This window comes from Oncorhynchus mykiss, chromosome 19 (genome assembly GCF_057628025.1).
Source record: "Oncorhynchus mykiss isolate SJ-2025 chromosome 19, ASM5762802v1, whole genome shotgun sequence".
NCBI lineage: Eukaryota > Metazoa > Chordata > Actinopteri > Salmoniformes > Salmonidae > Oncorhynchus > Oncorhynchus mykiss.
The window spans coordinates 23,366,401-23,371,933 of record NC_143040.1 but is presented as its reverse complement, the minus strand read 5'-3'; the positions used below and the strand labels follow the sequence as shown (position 1 = coordinate 23,371,933).

The window sequence follows — 5,533 nt, the reverse complement described above, 5'->3', positions numbered from 1 at the left end:
TTCTAAGACTTTCATTATTATTTTTAGCCAGTTCTTCTGAAAGTAGCCCACGAGCCAAAAATGGTCCCCGAAAATTGCGTACTACCTCACATCACCTAAATTACGTGGACACCTGTTCGTCGAACATCTCATTCCAAAATCATGGGCATTAATATGGAGTTGGTCCCGTCTTTGCTACTATAACAGCCTCCACTCTTCTGGGAAGGCTTTCCATGTTGGAACATTGCTGCGGGGACTTAATTCCATTCAGCCGCAAGCATTAGTGAAGTCAGGCACTGATGTTGGGTGATTAGTCTTGGCTCGCAGTCTGTGTTCCAATTCATCCCAAAGGTGTTCTATGTGGTTGAGGTCAGGGCTCTGTGCAGGCCAGTCAAGTTCTTCCACACCGATCTTAACAAACCATTTCTGTATGGATCTCGCTTTGTCATGCTGAAATAGGGAAGGGCCTTTCCCAAACTGTTGCCACAAATTTGGAAGCGTCTAGAATGTTATTGTATGCTGTAGCATTAAGATTTCCCTTCACCGGAACTAAGGGGCCTAGCCCGAACCATGAACAACAGCCCCAGGCCAGTATTCCTCCACCAAATTTTACAGTTGGCACTATGCATTGGGGCAGGTAGCGTTCTCCTGGCATCCGCCAAAACACAGATTAGTTCGTTCGACTGCCAGATGGTGAAGCGTGATTCATCACTCCAGAGAACGCATTTCCACTGCTCCAGAGTCTAATGGCGGCAAGCTTTACACCACTGTGTGTGGCTGCTCGGCCATGGGAACCCATTTCACGAAGCTCCCAACAAACAGTTATTGTGCTGATGTTGCTTCCAGAGGCAGTTTGGAACTCATTAGTGAGTGTTTGCAACCGAGTACAGACAATGTTTACGTGCTTCGGCGTTCCCGTTCTGTGAGCTTGTGTGGCCTACAACTTCTCGGCTGAGCCGTTGTTGCTCCTAGACGTTTCCATTTCACAATAACAGCACTTACAGTTGACAGGGGAAGCTCTAACAGGGCAGACATTTGACGAACTGACTGGTTGGAAAAGTGGCATCCTATGATGGTGCCACAATAAAAGTCACTGAGCTCTTCAGTAACGCCATTCCACTGCCAATGTTTGTTTATGGAGATTGCATGGCTGCGTGCTTGATTTTATACACCTGTCAGCAATGGGTGTGGCTGAAATAGCCAAATCCACTAATTTGAAGATGTGTCCACATACTTTTGTATATATAGTGTATGTTCAATTCATGTCATTGCTCTCTCTCTTGCTCTGCTGTGTGTGATTCTTGCTAGCTATCACTCAAACGTCGAGGGGGTGAATGTCATTGGCTGGAATTCGAATTGCTAGGGGGCTGGTCCACGTGGGGAGAAATGTAGGGAAAATGGCGCAGCACAGCTTCCAGAAAACTGTTTGTCGCTTTCAAACTAGGGATTTCGTGGCTAATTGAGGTAAGACAGTAACTGATCTCACCCTATTCTGCATCCTGACAGCGCTTTATAACCAATATACACTAAATATGCCTACCTGCTCACACACACTGACAAACACCTACTGTATAGTTTAGTCAGGTTTGTCTGACTTATCATAGCTGACTTATTATTCCCAACATATTTATGTCCACCATGATGGATTTAACAACAATTATGTCATCCTGTAACTACAGTATAGGACTCAAACGTAGTGGAGATGGGTAAACACTCCATGTTGAAAGTGTGTTTTATCTGTGTGTGTGTATGTACCTGAGGGAGTGTATGTCGTGTAATCTGTATCACCTGTCTCTTCCAGGTGGAGGAGGGTCCAGAGGTGCTGCGGGTGAAGGAGGAGGGGTGTGAGGAGGGTCTGGGGAACCCTGTGGGGACCATGGTCATGGAGGACAGACTACACCTCCTTCTGAACCCACAGAGGAACCAGCTGAGCAGCACAGTCTCACTGAGGTGAGCCCAATGTAAACTATTGGTTGAATGGTATTCGTTCAGAGCCCGTATCCACAAAGTCTCTCCAAAGTAGGAGTGCTGATCTAGGATAGATGTAGCCTTTTAGATCATAATGAATAAGACTATAGACAGGTGGGGAACTGATCCTCGATCAGCACTTTGTGGATATGGGCCCAGTTTATCTTAAGTGTGGGACCATGCCCTTGAATTATCAATCCATTAAAGAGTGTCAAGTAATCAAATCAACTAACATGTTTGCATAGTATCACATCAACTAACACATTTGCATATTATCAAAACAACTATACATTTGCATAATACTCATAGCAATCCCTCATTGCCCAATCAGAAGATGCTCCATAGCAGGGTGCTCATATCAGATGTCTTGATCCAACATCCTCTCACTCTGTATCTCTTACAGTCAGTAGACATGGAGGATGGGAAGATTGATCTGCTGCTGGTCAAAGAGGAGACGATAGAAGATGAACCAGAGGGCATTGACCTGCTGAGTGGACTAAAGATGGGGGAGCAAGGTAAGGGATAAATACATATACAGAACATAATATACAGTGTCTTCAGAAAGTATTCATACCACTTGACTTATTCCACATCTACACACAATACCCCATAATGATCAAGTGAAAATATGTTTTTAGTATTTTTTCACATTCATTTAAAGTGAAATACAGAAATATCTCATTTACATAAGTATTCACACCCATTTGCTATGACACTCCAAATTGAGCTCAGGTGCATCCAATTTCCTTCAATTGTGGCCAATTCAATTGTTTGGACATGATTTAAAAAGAAACACACCTGTCTATATACACTGAGTGTACAAAACAGTTTAACTTCCTAATACTGAGTTGCACCCCCTTTTGCCCTCAGAACAGCCTCAATTCGTCAGGGCATGGACTTACAAGGTGTCAAAAGCGTTCCACAGGGATGCTGGCCCATGTTGACTCCAATGCTTCCCACAGTTGTGTCAAGTTGGCTGGTAGTGGATCTCTACTCTGAATAGCTCGTTCCATCTCATCCCACAGATCCTCACTTGGATTGAGAACTGGTGACTGTGCAGGCCACTGCAGTAAGCTGAATTCACTGTCATGTTTGTGGAACCATTCCTGGACAATCCTAGCCTTGTGGCATGGGACATTATCCTGCTGGAAAAAAATGTATTCACAGATGGATACACTGCTGCCATGAAGGGATGCACCTGATTGGCGACGATGTTCAGATATCCTGTGGCATTCAAACGTTGCTCCACTTTTATCAAGTGCCTAAATGTGTGCCATGAAAACACACCATCACACCACCACCAGTCTGCAATGTTGACACGTGGCATGATGGATGCATGTTTTCTCCGTACCCCAGTCCTCCCATCAGTGTAAAACAGCTGGAACCAGGGACGCACAATTGGCCTAGCGTCGTCCTGGTTAGGGAGGGTTTGGCCGGTAGGGATATCCTTGTCTCATCGCGCACCAGCGACTCCTGTGGCGGGCCGGGCGCGACTCTAAGCTGTAATCGCCACCAAAGGTGCTTGGGTGTAAATTAGATTTTTGCATTTCATTTTCAATATAATTGCAAACAGTTTTCACTTTGTCATTCATTATGAGGTATTGTGTGTAGATGGGTGAGAAAATAAATATATTAAAACATTTTGAATTCAGGCTATAACACAATAAGTCAAGCGGTATGAATACTTTCTGAAGGTTCAGTTGGTAGAGCATGGCACTTGCACAGTCATGGTTGTGGGTTCAATTCCCAGGACCACCCGTACATAAAATGTATGCACGAATGACTAAGTCACTTTGGATAAAAGTGTCTGCTAAATGGCATGTTATTACTATTATATTACTAATGGGCATACAATGAAATTGAAAAAACTTGTTTAGATACTAAAACAAACATTGACTCAAAACTGTATATGTAGAGTTCTCTAATGGTGGTTGGCTGGAGGCTAAAAGAGGAGACTGGGCGGCCATCTTGGATTCCCAGACCCAGATGGGTGCAGCCAAGGGCCTGGGGGAGGACATCACTGAGCATGCCAGGACCAGAAGCGACATAGTGGGAGTCAGTGGATAAGACAGCGTCCTCAACTCTGGTCTGGGTATCAACACCACAACCAGAAACAGTCGAACACAAAACAACAACTGAACTTAGTCTCCATGACAAAAGACGGGCTGAGTACCAGGGCGAGGAGTAGATTTGGTCTGCGGGACGGGGAGGTGTCCGTATGCAGGGGGAGAGAACAGATACTGACTTGGCTAAAGATGCTCCATCCTGCTCCTAATAGTTGTGATTCAGAGAGACTGGTGGCGCCTCAGGTTAACCCACTAAACGGTGCTGCCTTCAGCCTGCCGCCTTAAGGATCCATCAACTGGAACATGGCCCCTGCGACAATACAGACATTCACTGGCCTTTGTCCTCCTCACACTCTCCTAATGTTAAACCAGACCTCAGACAATGCCAGTGCCTCAACACCAATTTGTTACACAAATTACAGTAGTAGTAATGCTATCAGTAGATCCGGTGGCAAAGAGAAGCGCTTCCCATGTTCATTCTGTGAGAAAGCCTTCAGTTTCACCAAACAGGTGGAGATGTACCAGAGGATGCACACGGGGGAGAAATCATTCTGCTGCCATCTGTGCAGGGCCAATTCCTCCCACTTTTCCAACCGGAAGAGGCACCAGACAGTCCACACAGGGGAGAAATCCTACAGTGTGAAAACAGGTTCTCCCACCAGCTGAAGATGAACCTGGAGAGAGGCCGTTCATCTGAACGCACTGCGGGAAGGGGTTCTCAGAGAGGAGATACCTCAGGATACACCAGCAGAAAAGCCCATGTATAACGTTAGTTCCATAAAGTTTTCAGTCACTGCCATGGATTTCAGTCATATGGATTCTGGTTTAGAGATGACATAGCCTAATACAGCATGTCTGTTCTACGAAATATATTCCCAAACATTGTATTTTCTCTGTTAAACTGTGTGCACTGAACTGACATGCAGGATTGTTGATGACACGTCAATGTTCAGATGGAAGGGATGAAATGGTCTGTAAAGGGCACCTCAGCAGCGCTCTCAACTCAGACAGTGGTGTGTAGCTTACTGTAGCTGCTGGCAAAGTAATTCAAAGCCTCTAATTTATCACTCAGGATGTTACTTTCCAGTGCTACTATTTTTTTCCATGTAATGTTATTATTAAAACAAAATAAGACAGCCCAATAGTAGAATAGTGTTCAGTGCTTACTTTGTAAATTGGGAGGTACCAGAACAAAGTGAGCCCGAGAGGGGGGTGACCTGGGGAGTTCTAAGGTACCAGAATACATGAGAAAAAAGCAGGAGAGTAGAAGCACTTAGAAGTTGCACACACGGGGAACATTTTTAGTAGACTAGGGTCCAAGAAAATGTTGGCCTTTTATAAACGCATCTCATGCAATTCTAGGTCATTTACATGACTGGAGACTTTGGCAGAATCTTTTTTTTTTTACATTTTAAAAATTCTGCACAAATTATCTAAATGGCAGGTTACTTTCTCACGTTCAAACCGAGAATCTGAGATCAATAAAAAACCACCGTGTCTTGAATCCATCAATAGTCTAG

The 5,533-nt window shown here is 44.6% G+C and overlaps 1 long non-coding RNA gene across 1 annotated transcript; it reads left to right on the top strand.

Annotated features, from left to right (window-relative positions):
• Positions 1 to 2,354: 2,354 nt before the first annotated feature.
• LOC149975117 (uncharacterized) lies at positions 2,355 to 5,157 on the top strand. Its single transcript, XR_016488818.1, has 2 exons — positions 2,355 to 2,462; positions 3,863 to 5,157. It is a non-coding gene; the product is annotated as an uncharacterized LOC149975117 (long non-coding RNA).
• The last annotated feature ends 376 nt before the right edge of the window (positions 5,158 to 5,533 follow it).